Source organism: Staurois parvus, unplaced genomic scaffold, assembly GCF_062004578.1.
Source record: "Staurois parvus isolate SC_StPar_1 unplaced genomic scaffold, SC_StPar_1.0 ptg000201l, whole genome shotgun sequence".
Classification (NCBI taxonomy): Eukaryota; Metazoa; Chordata; class Amphibia; order Anura; family Ranidae; genus Staurois; species Staurois parvus.
In genome coordinates, this window is record NW_028317997.1 from 29824 (window position 1) to 48522 (window position 18699).

Sequence of the window (18699 nt, forward strand, 5' to 3'; positions counted from 1 at the left end):
GTGATCGAGGGATCCCGGAGCAACGCCACATGGTAAGCCCGAGTGTAGCTCGGGGTTACCGCTTGTGGTACTGAAACTTTACCCCGAGCTACACTCAGGAATACCGCCAGGGAGGTTAAGCTTGTCATACACGTGCAGATTTTCAGACGAGAATATTCATAAGAAATGTACGAAAATTCTTTTAACATTCGATAAATGAATGAATGTCATTCAAATATTGTCTTTTTTCTTTTAACATTTGACTTTAAAATTAATGTAATTTCTGAATGATAACCACATACACTGGTCGAAAATTTATTTGATCGAGAAAAGTTTTCCTTCCTATCCCTTCAAATTTTCCCGTCACTGCGGTAGAAAACAAACATCAATTTGACCCCACTAACGATTATAAAATCAAATGAATATTCTTGAAACAAAAATTCTCGAACAAAAATCTATACGGTATGGCCAATAGGCTCGGACTGGCCATAGGGCACACTGGGCATTTTCACGATGGGCCGGGACCGCTTGGACAGGAGAGGCAGCCGGGCAGCACATAAAGGGCCATGCATTTCTTGGTTCCTCTATGTTCCGCTTGGCTGCCTCTCCTATCCATCTCCTGCAGGCTGCATGCCCTGGGCTCCTGTATACCTCCAAGTGGCCGGCCCCCCTCATCCCCCAGAGCACTGCAGGGGATCTGTCAGCATATACCTTCCCCAGTGCTGACAGTTCCCCACCCACCACAGACGGGAGAGGAGAGAGAAAGCAGCCCCTCCTCCTTCCGCCCTCTCCTCCTGTGTCTGCCCCGCCCACACTCCCAGCCAGCCTTGTGTCTTCTCTCCCCTCTTCTTTTTTTCTGTCCTTTCTCTCATTATTTCTCTCTTTTTTTCTCTGTCTCCTCTTTCTCTCCTTTTTCTTTCTTTCTTTCTCTCTTAATTTTTTCTGTTTCTCTCCTTTCTTTCTTTCTGTTTCCCGTTTCTCTCATTTTTCTTTCTTTTTTTCATTTTTATACTTCTCTCTTCCTTTCTCTTTCTTTCTCTCTCCCTCTCTCTCTGTCTCTTGTTTCTCTCCTTTCTTTCTTTCTTTCTTTCTCTCTGTCTCCTGTTTCTCTCCTTTCGTTCTTCCTCTTTCTTTCTTTTTGATACTTCTTTCTTTCTTTCTTTCTTTAACTGTCTCCTGTTTCTCTAATTTTTTCTTTAGCTCTTTGTTTCTTTTTTCTCTTTCTTCCTTATACTGTACTTCTCTTTCTTTCGTTTTCTCTCTGCCTCCTGTTTCTCTCCTTTCATTCTTTCTTTTTATTTCTTTCCCTCCTTTCTTTCCCTCCTTCCTTCTTTCTTTCTATACGTCTTTCTTTCTCTTGATGTCTCCTGTTTCTCTTTCTTTCCTTCCTTCTATATGTCTCTCTTACTCTCTCCTGTTTTCATGCTTCCTTCCTTCTTTCCCTTCTTTCTTTCTATACGTCTCTCTCTCTCTCTCTCTCTCTCCCTCTCTGTCTTTCTTTTCCTTCCTTTTTCCTCCCTTCTTTATTTCTTTTCCTCCTTCTATATGTCTCTCTCTTTATCTCTCTCTCCCTGTCTCCTGTTTTCATCCTTCCTTCTTTCTTTCCCTCCTTTCCTTCCCTATTTCCCTCATTCTTTCCCTCCTTCCTTTTTTCTTTCTATATGTCTCTCTTTCTTTCTCTCCTTCTTCCCTTCCTTCTTTCTTTCCCTCCTTCTATACATCTCTCTCTTTCTTTCTGTTTTCCTCCTTCCTTTTTTCCCTCCTTCTATGCATCTCTTTATTTCTCTGTCTCCTGTTTCTCTCCTTCCGTCTTTATTTCCCTCTTTCCCTTCTTCCTACAAAAAATAATAAATTTGTAAAAATTAAATAACAATAAAAACCTACTGACACTAGTGGCGGAACTAGCAGGGTCACAAGGGTCACTCTTGAAACCGGGCCCTGGCGTTCCTCCACTGGGCTCCGACGAAAGGGTCCCCAGGCTTTGGGCTGGGTACGTGTCTGTTAATTCACCGGATTTATTTATTTAATGCATATAAGGTGACTATTGTAATTAGCGCTGACGTCATTTCCAATCTAAATCTGAAGAGAAAAGACAACATGAATCTCTTAGAACTTTCGGCTTTAGTTCATGACAAAGTTTCCAGTGTACAATTTCTGCAACAATGCGGAGTTTTGCACAATGGAAGGTGCTGTTCAAACAATCATGCCGTGACTCTTTCGCTGAGCGATCGTCAGGATAGTTGGCGGTGCCATCATGGTACATGTAAAGAAGACATACCTCTTCGCAAAGGGACGTGGCTACAAGGTTCACGACTGTCGTACCGCCAGATTGTGCTTTTCATTTACTGTTGGTCTAAAGAGCTGACAAGCATCTCATTTTGTGATAGCGAGTTGGACATTGGTCATGATGCAACAATAGATTGGAATAATTATATATTATATAATTATCTCCGTGAGGTTTGTGCTAACTCTTTGATCCTAAATCCATACATATTTATTATTTTTTTGTAGGAAGAAAAGAAGGGGGGAAAAAAGAGGAAGGAGGGAAAGAGGGAAAGTACCTTTTTTTTAATATGTTTTATTTAAATATATAAAAAAAATATATATATTTTTATATATATATATATAAATAAATAAATCCGGTGAATTAACAGACAAGTACCAGTAATTCACCGGATTTATTAACTAACAGACAAGTACCCAATTTTGACCTCCATCGTGACCCACTTTACTGACATCCTAGCTAAGTTGTTTTAAATAAAACTTTAAAACTATGTTAACTATATTGACAAGTGAATAAATCCGGTGAACAAGTGAATAAATCCGGTGAATTAACAGACAAGTACCATTTTGGGCTGCTCAGTCCACAATGCCCAGTGCCCCGGGCCTATTGGCCAGCTTTATTCCAGGTCAGTGACTTATAATGATTTTGAAGCCAGTGCAGCAGCATGACAGCCAGGCAGCAAACATTTCTAAAGGAAGTCAGCAATGGAATCCCCTCCTCGGCCGTCCAATCAGCGTGGGAATCTCCGCTACACTGGAGAGCGCTCTTCTCCGCTATGTTACGCCGCAGCCGACAGCTGGCTTCCTATTGGTCAACACATGACAAGGCTCACCCTGCCAAATCCTCCTGTACCTCCCTGACGTCACGTCGCTGCAGGCTTGGCCGGCGTGATGCGCATGCGTCGGTGGCGTCACCGGCCGGACGTTGAGGGAGAAACCTCGAGAGGGAGAAGAGACACCGGGGTTATACCGAGCGGTACGTGGGGTAGGTGTCTCCTATCTCTTACTATACACACGTTGTGGACGTGCTGAGGACGGAGAGGGGTGACAGTGAGCTGTCATGTGTGGTGACAGGGGAGTGCAATGAAGTGTCCCTGACTATCAACACATTACTGCTCCCCCCTCCGCCATAGTCCTCAGCAGGACAGTTCCAGGCCTGTCATGGTCCATTCCTGGAGGGCACAGTGGCCTAGCCTGTCAGCATGCTTCTCCCTCAGCAGCCTCTTGTACCCAGCTCAGTATTGGGGGCTCCCCAGTGTAGGACTGCAGCCCTCCCCCCCCCCCCAGGAGAAGTGACCGGCACTGAGAGCATTGCTTTTCCATCATATGTTGTCACATTAGGTGTCACTCAGACATTGTGGCCTTCTGTGGTGTCATTAAAGTAGATGGAAAGGCTAGTTCAGTGACATTTAGGGCTCATCCACCCCAGGAGAAGTGACCAGCACTGAGATCATTGATGTTCCATCATATGTTGTCACGTTGTACTGTGGAGTGCAGGGAGGTGTCACTCAGACATTATGGCCTTCTGTGGTGTCATTAACCCCTCGCCTACAGGGCACTTCTACCCCCTTCCTGCCTACCGGGCACTTCTACCCCCTTCCTGCCTACCGGGCACTTCTACCCCCTTTCTGCCTACCGGGCACTTCTACCCCCTTCCTGCCTACAGGGCACTTCTACCCCCTTCCTGCCTACAGGGCACTTCTACCCCCTTCCTGCCTACAGGGCACTTCTACCCCCTTCCTGCCTACAGGACACTTCTACCCCCTTCCTGCCTACCGGGCACTTCTACCCCCTTCCTGCCTACAGGGCACTTCTACCCCCTTCCCGCCTACAGGGCACTTCTACCCCCTTCCCGCCTACAGGGCACTTCTACCCCCTTCCCGCCTACAGGGCACTTCTACCCCCTTCCCGCCTACCGGGCACTTCTACCCCCTTCCCGCCTACAGGGCACTTCTACCCCCTTCCCGCCTACAGGGCACTTCTACCCCCTTCCCGCCTACAGGGCACTTCTACCCTCTTCCCGCCTACAGGGCACTTCTACCCTCTTCCCGCCTACAGGGCACTTCTACCCCCTTCCCGCCTACCGGGCACTTCTACCCCCTTCCCGCCTACCGGGCACTTCTACCCCCTTCCCGCCTACAGGGCACTTTTACCCCCTTCCCGCCTACAGGGCACTTTTACCCCCTTCCCGCCTACAGGGCACTTCTACCCCCTTCCCGCCTACAGGACACTTTTACCCCCTTCCCGCCTACAGGACACTTTTACCCCCTTCCCGCCCACCGGGCACTTCTACCCCTTCCTGCCTACAGGGCACTTCTACCCCCTTCCTGCCCACCGGGCACTTCTACCCCCTTCCTGCCTACAGGGCACTTCTACCCCCTTCCTGCCTACAGGGCACTTCTACCCCCTTCCTGCCTACCGGGCACTTCTACCCCCTTCCTGCCTACAGGGCACTTCTACCCCCTTCCTGCCTACAGGGCACTTCTACCCCCTTCCTGCCCACCGGGCACTTCTACCCCCTTCCTGCCCACCGGGCACTTCTACCCCCTTCCTGCCTACCGGGCACTTCTACCCCCTTCCTGCCCACCGGGCACTTCTACCCCCTTCCTGCCTACCGGGCACTTCTACCCCCTTCCTGCCTTCCGGGCACTTCTACCCCCTTCCTGCCCACCGGGCACTTCTACCCCCTTCCTGCCTACAGGACACTTCTACCCCCTTCCTGCCTACAGGACACTTCTACCCCCTTCCTGCCCACCGGGCACTTCTACCCCCTTCCTGCCTACAGGGCACTTCTACCCCCTTCCAGCCTACAGGGCACTTCTACCCCCTTCCTGCCTACAGGGCACTTCTACCCCCTTCCTGCCTACAGGGCACTTCTACCCCCTTCCTGCCTACCGGGCACTTCTACCCCCTTCCTGCCCAGGCCAATTTTCAGCTTTCAGCGCTGTCGCACTTTGAATGACAATTGCGCGGTCATGCAGCACTGTACCCATATGACATTTTTATCATTTTTTTCTCACAAATAGAGCTTTCTTTTGGTGGTATTTAATCGCTGCTGGGCGCTTTACTTTTTGCGCTATAAACAAAAAAATGCAAAAATTTTGAAAAAAAAAAAGTTTCTTTGTTTCTGTTATAAAATTTTTCAAATAGGTCATTTTTCTCCTTCTCTGATGTGTGTTGATGAGGCAGCACTGATTGGCACTGATAGGCGACACTGATAGGCAGCACTAATGAGGTGGCACTGATAGACAACACTGATAGGTGGCATTGACTGGCACAACTGCTGGGCACTGACTGGCACTGACTGGCAGCACTGCTGGGCACAGGTGGGTGGCACGTCTGAGCACAGGTGTGTGGCACTGCTGGGTGGCACAGGTGGGTGTACTGCTGGGCACATGTGGGTGGGCACAGGTGGGTGGCACTGCTGGGTGGCACAGGTGGGTGTACTGCTGGGCACATGTGGGTGGGCACAGGTGGGTGGCACTTCTGAGCACAGGTGTGTGGCACTGCTGGGTGGCACAGGTGGGTGCACTGCTGGGCACAGGTGGGTGGAACTGGTGGGTGACACTGGTTGGGCACCGATCATCAGAGCACTGATCATCAGTGCCCTGATGATTGGTGCCGATTTCTGCTCTGACAACTGCCGGTTCTCAGCAGTACTTTCCTCACGCTCTGACAGCGTGAGGAAAGTGCAGCTGAGAACCGGGAATTGCATTTCCCTGTGATCAGCGTGTCATTAGACATGGCTGATCACGTGGTAAAAGGCCGCTGTGATTGGCCTTTTACCACATCACGTGATCAGCTGTGTCCGTAGGACACAGCGATCACGAAGATCGCCGGGGGCGCGCAGGAGAGCGCGTTCTGGGAGGGCGTCATATATGCCTATCATTGTTCTGATTGTGATTCTATATTTTGTTCCACCCTGTAGGTGGACTTTTTTTTGCCATCTCATTTTATGCTATTATATGCCTGTTTCTCAATAAAAAATATTGAAATATAAAAAAAAAGTCCCTGACCTTTTCCAAAAACGCAGCAGCTGAGAAACGCATAGATGTGAACGAGTCTCATAGGAAACCATGTTAAATTTGTTTCTGCAAAAAGCACTAAAAAACGCATTGGTGTGAACCAAGCTTTATAGGGAACGGGCAGAGAGCTGCAGCTAAAATTTCTGATTCCTGCTGCTACAGTTTGCACCGGCCTTAATCACCAGTGTGAATGTAGCCTAAGAGCACGCTTACACTAGCCGTTGGGGGGTGCAATAAAAGCACACAGTTGGGGGAGTGGTAGAACTGCTCCCGATTTAGCTGCAAATTCAGCAGCGTACATACAGTCAGGTCCATAAATATTGGGACATCGACACAATTCTAACATTTTTGGCTCTATACACCACCACAATGGATTTGAAATGAAACGAACAAGATGTGCTTTAACTGCAGACTGTCAGCTTTAATTTGAGGGTATTTACATCCAAATCAGGTGAACGGTGTAGGAATTACAACAGTTTGCATATGTGCCTCCCACTTGTTAAGGGACCAAAGTAATGGGACAATTGGCTTCTCAGCTGTTCCATGGCCAGGTGTGTGTTATTCCCTCATTATCCCAATTACAATGAGCAGATAAAAGGACCAGAGTTCATTTCAAGTGTGCTATTTGCATTTGGAATCTGTTGCTGTCAAATCTCAAGATGAGATCCAAAGAGCTGTCACTATCAGTGAAGCAAGCCATCATTAGGCTGAAAAAACAAAACAAACCCATCAGAGAGATAGCAAAAACATTAGGCGTGGCCAAAACAACTGTTTGGAACATTCTTAAAAAGAAGGAACGCACCGGTGAGCTCAGCAACACCAAAAGACCCGGAAGAACACGGAAAACAACTGTGGTGGATGACCGAAGAATTCTTTCCCTGGTGAAGAAAACACCCTTCACAACAGTTGGCCAGATCAAGAACACTCTCCAGGAGGTAGGTGTATGTGTGTCAAAGTCACCAATCAAGAGAAGACTTCACCAGAGTGACTACAGAGGGTTCACCACAAGATGGAAACCATTGGTGAGCCTCAAAAACAGGAAGGCCAGATTAGAGTTTGCCAAACGACATGTAAAAAAGCCTTCACAGTTCTGGAACAACATCCTATGGACAGATGAGACCGACATCAACTTGTACCAGAGTGATGGGAAGAGAAGAGTATGGAGAAGGAAAGGAACTGCTCATGATCCTAAGCATACCACCTCATCAGTGAAGCATGGTGGTGGTAGTGTCATGGCGTGGGCATGTATGGCTGCCAATGGAACTGCTCCTCTTGTATTTATTGATGATGTGACTGCTGACAAAAGCAGCCGGATGAATTCTGAAGTGTTTCGGGAATATTATCTGCTCATATTCAGCCAAATGCTTCACAACTCATTGGACGCTTCACAGTGCAGATGGACAATGACCCAAAGCAGACTGCAAAAGCAGCCAAAGAGTTTTTTAAGGGAAAGAAGTGGAATGTTATGCAATGGCCAAGTCAATCATCTGACCGGAATCTGATTGAGCATTTCACTTGCTGAAGACAAAACTGAAGGGAAAATGCCCCAAGAACAAGCAGGAACTGAAGACAGTTGCAGTAGAGGCCTGGCAGAGCATCACCAGGGATGAAACCCAACGTCTGGTGATGTCTATGCGTTCCACACTTCAGGCTGTAATTGACTGCAAAGGATTTTCAACCAAGTATTAAAAAGTGAAAGTTTGATTTATGATTATTATTCTGTCCCATTACTTTTGGTCCCTTAACAAGTGGCAGGCACATATGCAAACTGTTGTAATTCCTACACCGTTCACCTGATTTGGATGTAAATACCCTCAAATTAAAGCTGACAGTCTGCAGTTAAAGCACATCTTGTTCGTTTCATTTCAAATCCATTGTGGTGGTGTATAGAGCCAAAAATGTTAGAATTGTGTCGATGTCCCAATATTTATGGACCTGACTGTATGATGTGGCTGCAATACTGAGCTTCGCTGTCATGGTAGGAATTATACCCCTGTCACGTTCAGTGGGCCCTACACCCACCAAACGCAACCCATTGAAGTGAATAAGGTGTTAAACTACAACCACGAGCTGTGAATGTGATTGCAGCATGTGTGGCACTTGAAATAAGCAGAGCGCCAGATTAGTGTATGGTTAAAATCAACACTTTAATTCCATTTCTCACTTACATCCGAAAGACCTGTAGACTGCTCCAGGTGTCAGAGTGGTGGAGCGATATGATGGCTCACAGCAATCTGATGGACTGATAGGGCTGCAGGTCATTTAATGGGTTAAAACAAGCATCAGTGATCTGACGTCTCGCCTCTTGTCAAACACCTCTGAAAAGTGATCTAAGTGTGGATCCTTTTTCAGAGAAGTGTCAGTACTTGCTGCTAGTGTAAAATAAAACCTGAATGCTTGCCATACACTGAAATTCGTTGTGTCCAGCAAGGACCAGAAGAATTTTAATCAGTGTATGCTCTACTCAGCTCAACAGAAGTTGGAATGTTTTGTGTTTGAACATTTTCCCATCGATTGGCTGATGAAGACAGTGATCTGTGTATTGACAGCAGTGGGCTCCACTTGCAAGATACAATGTCACAACGGGGGGGGGTTCATCTATCCACTTCATTTGCATGGATGGAGGAATCTGTTTTTTTTTTTTTTTTGTTTCACCCAGTAAAGTAACAGTGAATGGCTAGGTTAAAGGTAATTTCAAACCGACAGTGTCTGGTGCAGGGGCGGACTGACAACTCATGGGGCCCCCGGGCAATAGGGGATCATGGGGCCCCTGTGTCCTTGCCCAAACTAAAAAAAGCCTATGAAAAAGGTACCAGGGGCATCTCATGGGGCCCCCTACTGACCCCGGACCCTCGGGCAGTGCCTGAGTTTCCAAATGGTCAGTCCGCCCCTGGTCTGCTGTGATCGGAATGGCATCCATGAACCGACAGTGTCTGGTGCAGGGGTGGACTGACAACTCATGGGGCCCCCGGGCAATAGGGGATCATGGGGCCCCTGTGTCCTTGCCCAAACTCAAAAAAGCCTATGAAAAAGGTACCAGGGGCATCTCATGGGGCCCCCTACTGACCCTGGACCCTCGGGCAGTGCCCGATTTTCCAAATGGTCAGTCCGCCCCTGGTCTGGTGTGATCGGAATGGCATCCATGAACCGACAGTGTCTGGTGCAGGGGCGGACTGACAACTCATGGTGCACCCGGGCAATAGGGGATCATGGGTCCCCTGTGTCCTTGCCCAAACTCAAAAAAGCCTATGAAAAAGGTACCAGGGGCATCTCATTGGGCCCCCTACTGACCCCTGGCCCTCGGGCAGTGCCTGAGTTTCCAAATGGTCAGTCCGCCCCCGGTCTGGTGTGATCGGAATGGCATCCATGAACCGACAGTGTCTGGTGCAGGGGCGGACTGACAACTCATGGTGCACCCGGGCAATAGGGGATCATGGGTCCCCTGTGTCCTTGCCCAAACTCAAAAAAGCCTATGAAAAAGGTACCAGGGGCATCTCATTGGGCCCCCTACTGACCCCTGGCCCTCGGGCAGTGCCTGAGTTTCCAAATGGTCAGTCCGCCCCCGGTCTGGTGTGATCGGAATGGTATCCATGAACAGATCCCACGCTGAACCGGAGCAGAACAGAGTAGATGTCACTTATGTGACACTTTTGCCCATTCATTTTTACTCTGCATTTTAAAGCCAGATGTTGGGTCTATGAGTGGCCAGATGAGAACGGACCTGCGTCTGTTTACATCCAATTACTTCCAATGCCTAAAGTTTAGGTTCGGAAAAATGGAAAAGGGTGCCAAGCTTTGTGATTTTTTTTTCTGACTTGCACAGACTCAGAGAGATGCCGGTGTAAACAGACGCACATCTGTTTACATCTGCTTGCCCATAGACTTCTATGGAGCTCTTAATCGGGTCTGACTGAAAGTCTAACAGGGGGACCCAATCGAACTGACTGTGTGAACGAACTCCAAGATATGAGTTGGTGTACGTTTTGTAGGGGCCGTGCAATGTGTTGTTACCAGGGCTGTGGAGTCGGAGGAAATTTTGGGTACCTGGAGTCGGAGTCGGCAAACAATGCTCCGACTCCGATTAAATTTAGATTGGAATTTAAAAAAAAAAGAAAGTTTAAATGTCCCAATTCACAAAAAGTTATAATTAATGACTTCTCTACTGTAAGAATAAAGACCAATGCATGCAGTGCCTCACGTAACCGCAAAACGAACACGTTAAGTGACCGCGAAGAAGCATGCTTTTCATGTGCTTCACTATATGGCACGCATGGCCTTTCTTTCCTTCAAGGAATGTATGAAATACATTCGCATATTAATACAGAGGAGTCAGAGTCGGGGAGTCGGAGGTACACAAAACTGAGGAGTCGGAACATTTATCTACCGACTCCACAGCCCTGGTTGTTACAATGCTTTGCACTCTAAACTTTATTGGCTGTTGCAGAATTATACTTCGTGCTGCACTGGGCGGCACAGTGGCTTAGTGGTTAGCACGTCTGCCTTGCAGTAAATGGGTCATGGGTTCGATTCCCAACCATGATGCCTCCTGCATGGAGTTTGCATGTTCTCCCTGTGCTTGCGTGGGTTTCCTCCGGGTGCTCCGGTTTCCTCCCACACTCCAAAGACATGCTGGTAGGTTAATTGGGTCCTGTCTAAGTTGGCCCTAGTGGGGGCGGCACAGTGGCTTAGTGGTTAGCACGTCTGCCTTGCAGTAAATGGGTCATGGGTTCGATTCCCAACCATGATGCCTCCTGCATGGAGTTTGCATGTTCTCCCTGTGCTTGCGTGGGTTTCCTCCGGGTGCTCTGGTTTCCTCCCACACTCCAAAGACATGCTGGTAGGTTAATTGGATCCTGTCTAAGTTGGCCCTAGTGGGGGCGGCACAGTGGCTTAGTGGTTAGCACGTCTGCCTTGCAGTAAATGGGTCATGGGTTCGATTCCCAACCATGATGCCTCCTGCATGGAGTTTGCATGTTCTCCCTGTGCTTGCGTGGCTTTCCTCCGGATGCTCTGGTTTCCTCCCACACTCCAAAGACATGCTGGTAGGTTAATTGGATCCTAAGTTGGCCCTAGTGGGGGCGGCACAGTGGCTAAGTGGTTAGCACGTCTGCCTGGCAGTACTAAGGTTGTCGGTTCAAATCCCAACCATAGCACCACCTGCCTGGAGCTTACATGTTCTCTCTGTGCCTGCGTGGGTTTCCCCTGGGTACTCCAGTTTCCACTCACACTCCAAAGACATGCTGGGAGGTTAATTGGATCCTGTCTAAGTTGGCCCTAGGGGGGGCGGCACAGTGGCTAAGTGGTAGCACGTCAGTACTCGGGTCGTCGGTTCAAATCCCAACCACAGCACCACCTGCCTGGAGTTTACATGTTCTCTCTGTGCCTGCATGGGTTTCCCCTGCATGGGTACTCCAGTTTCCTCTCACACTCCAAAGACATGCTGGTAGGTTAATTGGCTCCTGTCTAAATTGTCCCTAGTATGTGTATGTATGAATGTAAGTTAGGGACCTTAGATTGTACGCCCCTTGAGGGTTAGGGACTGATGTGAATGTACAATATATATGTAAAGTTCTGCGTAAATTGACGGCGCTATATAAGTACCTGAAATAAATAAATACATTTTTGCACAGCCCACACCACTGCACCTATAAGTTGTGAACAGATCACATTGAAAACAATTGTTCTCTATGTGCCCTTGTGATGAGCCTGCGTTGATTTATGCAGCTGAAAACAGTCTTGGTGGATATAATGTGAATGAGTCCTTAGTTTTCTGTAGTATTTTGTGTCATAAACATCTACGTTTTTAAAATTCTTTGTGGCATTTCTATACGGCTGATCTTCTGCAGTTTATTTGCAGAAATTTCCTGTTTTTATATGCATGCCGATGCTAGTTTCATGGTATTTCTCAAGGCGTGTTTTCTGGTAGTGGTAATAGTAGGTCACGCCTCTGTAATGTACATTAATGAAACATCTACTTCTACTCTGCATCAGAAGTCCATGTGACAGGGTGACAATGCAGGAAAACAGAGACAGAGTGTTGTCACCCTTGGACAGGAAGTCTCTGAACAAGGACCCTCCTTGCGGGATAATAGTTATTGTAATGAAAGTAACAGGTTTAAACATTTTGAAACTGAACATTAAAGTATAAAACTAAAAAAAACCCATTTTTTTCTTTCTTTACATATTCATGGATATACATAGAAGATCAAAAGAGGGTATTTCCAGCCTTCTAAACATGAAACACACATGTCAGTGAAAATAAATGCTGTCCCACAAACACAGGATACAGGGTTCCACACAGAGGCGGACTGACTCATGGCCCCCGGGCAATAGGGGATCATGGGGCTCCTGTGTCCTCGCCAGGGTGGATTTGATTGAAATCACGATTTAAATCACTAGTCAGTAAGGCTGGATGTAAATCCTAGTTTTCTACATAAAGACTAATTCTTGCTGGTATAACTTTAATATACAAGTAGATGAAGATTTTTAGAATAACAACTTTTCATATTAGTTTTTTTATCCCCAGTTTAATAGGTTAATCATTCATATTTGGACAACTTTTCTGTTGTACTTAGGAAGGAGAAAAATAATCATTACCTTAATAATAACAATTTAAATAGATTTATTCAACTGAAACAATAACATTCCAGCATATGTGATTTGCTTAAACATCCATGTTTGGTAACTAATTTGGCTAAACAAAATATATATATTTGAAGAAACTTAGACTGTCAGCCCCTCCCTCCTCACACTGTCGGCCCCTCCCTCCTCACACTGTCGGCCCCTCCCTCCTCACACTGTCGGCCCCTCCCTCCTCACACTGTCGGCCCCTCCCTCCTCACACTGTCGGCCCCTCCCTCCTCACACTGTCGGCCCCTCCCTCCTCACACTGTCAGCCCCTCCCTCCTCACACTGTCGGCCCCTCCCTCCTCACACTGTCAGCCCCTCCCTCCTCACACTGTCAGCCCCTCCCTCCTCGCACTGTCAGCCCCTTCCTCCTCACACTTAGTTTCACTTTCTTCTTGTGCAGATCTATTCCACTCCAAACAATCAGAAAAATATTGTTTCTATTCTATTCACTGAACTTCTTGAAACTTAGCAGTGAAGGGGTTGATTCTGTATTCATAGGTTTGTAGAAGTTAGGATGAAGGTCTTTTTCTTAACTCTGTTCATGTTATAACATTTTTGCTGTGAAGAAGAGGCATGTGATCTCCGCTGAGTCAAGTTCAGTTTTGAGAACTGCAAAAGTAAACCGATCATCTGTGATAATATCTTGTAGGCAGAGAAACTGCCCAATAATCTTACAGAAACCTCTGGAAGAGCATGACATTGTGAATGGATTCATGGAATTTATTTACCAAAAAAATTAAACATATACAGCCTTATTCTACATAATTAAAAAACTAATCTTTATTTCATGATGGAATAACCTTTGGATGGTAATATATTTTCCTCAATAAGCATTTTATTTAAAAAAATCTGATTTAAATAAAAAAATCTGTTTTTGTTTTTATTTTTTTTTTAAAAATCATTGATTTTTATCCACCCTGATCCTCGCCCACACCCAAAGCCTATGAAAAAGCCAATGAAAGGTACCAGGGGCATCTCATGGGGCCCCCTACTGACCCCAGGCCCTCAACACCCATTGAATCAACACCCATTATATTATAAGTTCTTTAAATTTGATGTGCTTCACAGTCAGCTTTATAAGGTCAACAGAAGCAATATACATTCAAGCCAGTTGTGTGGTGAATGTCACATTCATGTGTGTCATGTCACATTCACCATACATTGGTTTTAACAATATATTGCACCTGACAAGGCTGATTATGAAACTCGTCGAATTTTAACACCCTACCTTTCTATTGGAGAAGCTGTATACAGAAATTGCCACAGTATAATTGAACTATATAGGAGGACTATTATGTCCTAAGTTATACAACCATGTATACACAAATGGCAAATCATTTATAAATTCAAAGATTATTTATTCAGAGGTATATCCAAACCAGGGGCGGACTGACAACTCATCGGGCCCCCGGGCAATAGGGGATCATGGGGCCCCTGTGTCCTTGCCCAAACTCAAAAAAGCCTATGAAAAAGGTACCAGGGGCATCTCATGGGGCCCCCTACTGACCCCGGGCCCTCAGGCAGTGCTCGAATGGTCAGTCTGCCCCGGTTCCACTACAAGAATAACTGTACAAGGAAACTGTAGATTGGTGCTAAGAAAAAATGTCAAGTGTAATAAGTAGCTTACTGAGGTAGAAGACAGCAGTACGGTGAGATAATACACCACCTAGGCATCAGAAAGGCACCAATCTAATATAAAAGCATATCACGTTCCAGTTTGTTATAAGAACAGCTAACTCAAACCTGGAAGAACTGAGAATGATCACAATTTAATCCCAAAGTAATAACAAAAATATAACTGTGACTCAAGGTGTTAACCCGTCAGGTTTTTATTGCAGTCTGTGACGCCTTCAGGGAGAGTCACCCTGTTATGCAGGCCATAGACGGGTCGAAAATCGGCCGATTTTTCGGCCGAAAATAAAATCGGCCGATTTTCGGATCGTTAGTGGGCGATTTGGTCGGCTGTTTTTCGGTATTTTGGCCGTTTTTGTTTTTCGGTAAAGTTGGAAAAAAATCGGCCGATTTTGCCGATCGGCCGATTTTCGCGGCAATTAGTGGGCAAATCGGACGATTTTTTTACCGATAAAAAATCTGCGCATGAGCAGTGACCTGCAAGAGGAAGACTAAAAGAAGAAAAAGAAGAAGAGGAAGAGGATGAAGAAGAAGAAGAGGAAGAAGAGGATGAAGAAGAGGATGAGGATGAAGAAGAAGAAGAGGATGAGGATGAAGAAGAGGATGAAGAAGAGGATGAGGATGAAGAAGAGGAAGAAGAGGATGAGGATGAGGAAGAAGAAGAGGATGAAGAAGAAGAAGAAGAGGATGAAGAAGAAGAAGAAGAGGATGAAGAAGAAGAAGAAGAGGATGAAGAAGAGGATGAGGATGAAGAAGAAGAAGAAGAAGAAGAAGAGGATGAAGAAGAAGAAGAAGAGGATGAAGAAGAAGAAGAAGAGGATGAAGAAGAAGAAGAGGATGAGGATGAAGAAGAGGAGGATGAGGATGATGAAGAAGAGGAGGAGGATGAGGATGATGAAGAGGAGGAGGATGAGGATGATGAAGAAGAGGAGGAGGATGAGGATGATGAGGAAGGAGGAGGATGGGGATGAAGAAGAGGAGGATGAGGAAGGAGGAGGATGAGGATGGGGATGAAGATGAGGATGGGGATGAAGAAGAGGATGGGGATGAAGAAGAGGATGGGGATGAAGAAGAGGATGAGGATGAAGAAGAGGATGAGGATGAAGAAGAGGATGAGGATGAAGAAGAGGAAGAAGAAGTAGGATGAAAATAAGAAGAATTCCAGTCCAGCAAAAAGTGTCTCTGCAGAGAGCTCCGCTATTTCTGACAGTTCTCTGACAGTTCTTCGACATTTACAGCGGTTGCAACAATGTATCTATTTGTTTCCGAATAAAAACATCTGTATCCTAAATGGAAACAAATAGATACAATGTTTCAACCGCTGTAAATGTGAAGGAACTGTCAGAGAACTGTCAGAAATAGCGGAGCTCTCTGCAGGGACACTTTTTGCCGGCTGTAGAAGGGATGAAAATCGGCCGATTTTTTTTTTACCATTGATGGTAACGTCGGCCTCTTGAACGACCGAATTTTCGTTTTTTAAAAGAAAAATCTGCCGTTTTTCTCCCCATCTATGGCCTGCATAAGTTTATTGTTGTCACCAGAAAATCCAAATTTGTGAGCGGTTCCCAGAACAGGACTAGTGGGGAAATCTTCAGTTGAAGACAATAGTTCTGGTGACAACCAGGGGTTCCCTCATTTTTTAGGGATTACCTCTCGCTTCCTATTTAGGCTATCGGAAAGGGAGTCAAGAGAAATTTCCCTAATGGAATACAAACGGCAAAACAAAAACCTGATGAGTTATAACCCTCTATCTAAAATGGGAAAAAAATGTCTTGGTTCTACTTTAAAGTGTTATTAAAGCTTTTGATTTTTTTAATGATTAAAATAACAAGCATGTCTATACTTACCTGCTCTGTGCAATGCTTTTGCACAGAGCAGCCCAGATCTTCCTCTTCTGGGGTCCCCTGCCAGCGCTCCTGGCCCCTCCTCTTCACCGGGTGCCCCCTTAGAAAGCTGCTTTCCGTGGGGACACCTGTGCGGTCTTGCTCCAGAGTTGCTCTGTCTGCGTCCATTGATTGAGTGGGTGGCTCAGCCCCGCCCCCTGCTTCCATGTCACAGCATTTGATTGACAGGTAAGAATAAGGGGAAGCCTGGGGGAAGCTTCAGCGCAGAAGGTTTTTCACCTTTATGCATATGTGTGAAGGTGAAAAACCTTAAAGCAGAGCTCCACCCAAAAGGGGAAGTTCCGCTTTAAGAACTGCTCCCCATTATGGATTGGCACCTTTGGGGGGGGGGAGCGGGTACCCGAATTTGACTGGTACCAGCTCCTAATTGCGGTCGGACCGCCTAGGCGATTGGAAACGGAAGGTGTCCTCCCTCCTTCCCTCCCCGTAGTCTTCTGGGTCATGTGACAGGTTCCAGAAGACTACGGGACCATTTATGAAGCGCAGCGCTACTCACGCATGCGCAGTGGGTAACCCGGCTTTGAAGCCGCAAGCTGTCACAGCCGGGTGCCCACACTGAAGATGCCGGCCTCCTGGAATACAGGATGGCAGGTGAAACGGGCTGCGGGGGGCACACCATGGGAATGAGGGACAGGTAAGTGGCTGTTTTTTTTTTTTTTTTTGTAGATGCTGACTTTTATTTTTTTGAAAAGATGAGTGGAACTCCGCTTTAAGGCTTTAGAACCAGTTTAATACGATAATGGAACTTCAGGAAAAATTACACAGCGCTACAAAAAAAAAAAATCTTTTTTTCTTGGTGCCTTTCTTTTTAGACCTGTTCTTGGGGTGCTGATTCAGAAAATTGCATTGGCTAGACTGTATCAGCTCCAGTGTCTTAGATATGGTCGAAATTTATATAATTGTTTAGACAGTTTTTGAAAAGATCTTGCTAATCAACTTGTTCTTCTATTACCTAGTTTGTGTTTTTGTGTACAAGTGTATATATATATATAGTATACTTCCAGCTGTAATTTTACATAATAAACATTTGATTCTGTAGTGTAAATTCATAACTGTACTATGGTCACGATCATATAGGAGGTGTATATTGTGTAAATTGCCACTTCTATTTATTATTTATTTCAGGTACTTATATAGCTCAATCAATTTACACAGCACTTTACATATATATTGTACATTCACATCAGTCCCTGACCCTCAAGGGGCGTACAATCTAAGGTCCCTAACTCACATTCATACATCCTAGGGTAAATTTAGACAGGAGCCAATTAACCTCCCAGCATGTCTTTGGAGTGTGAGAGGAAACTGGAGTACCCAGGGGAAACCCACGCAGGCACAGGGAGAACATGTAAACTCCAGGCAGGTGGTGCTGTGGTTGGGATTTGAACCGACGACCCTAGTACAGTAGAAACCATCTGACTTTTGGTCCGTGTGTACAGCTCCCTGTCGGATGGGCATGTTGGAAAATAGGGATGCACTGATACCATTTTTTTTTACAGCGAGTACCGATACTTTTTTTTGTACTGTGTAAGGTGTCGTCTTTAAAATAACACTGAAATGATGACTGTTACAAAGCATTGAACTTTTACAGTTACAAATGAAATCAATCTATTTTTTTCAGTTTTGTGCTTTTTTTTTTTTTTCAATGCGAAACGTGTAAATATATGTTAAAGGTGTAAAAATATTAATGAACAAAGAAACAAAAACCGTTTTAATTAATAGTTTATAAAATAGAAATTAACTAAAAAAAATCAGCAGGAATAGAATAATTAAATGGAGGAGAATAAGGAGTGAATTAGGGATGATTAGAGTAAATTAAGGGTTAATAAGGGGTTAAACAGAGGCACATTATTAAAAAAAAACAAAAAAAACCTTTTTCTAATTTGACAGGTTATTTTTACCTGACTTCATCTGCAGTTGGAAGTTCATCCCTTTGATCTGTAGATGAATTATCAGAAAGATACAAAATAAAACAATGTTTCTTTTTATGTTTCTGTTTTAGAGGCTGAGCAAAGTTATTGATAAACATTGTCAGGCTTTTTTTTTTTCTTCTGACAGCTCCAGGACTTTTCTTTTGTTTACACTTCAACTGTCAGCAGGGGAACCCCCCTGACAGCTGAATGAGTCATGGGCTATTAACCACTTCCCGACCGGCCGTTGTATATAAACGGCCGGATGGTGGCACTTCAGGGATGGGTGGCCGTTTATAATTGGCCTCCCCGCACTTTGCTTGTGTGCGCTCCCCG

The 18699-nt window shown here is 45.7% G+C and overlaps 1 protein-coding gene across 12 annotated transcripts in view; it reads left to right on the plus strand.

Annotated features, from left to right (window-relative positions):
* The first annotated feature begins 3118 nt into the window (after positions 1 to 3118).
* LRRFIP2 (LRR binding FLII interacting protein 2) overlaps positions 3119 to 18699 on the plus strand; it is a 195661-nt gene continuing 180080 nt past the window's right edge. For 11 of the 12 annotated variants that reach the window (XM_089678239.1, XM_089678243.1, XM_089678245.1 and 8 more), the window contains exon 1: positions 3119 to 3247. The gene's annotated coding sequence lies outside the window, so the exon portion shown is untranslated. The remainder of the gene's footprint in view (positions 3248 to 18699) is intronic. The other variant, XM_089678241.1, reaches the window with a different exon arrangement.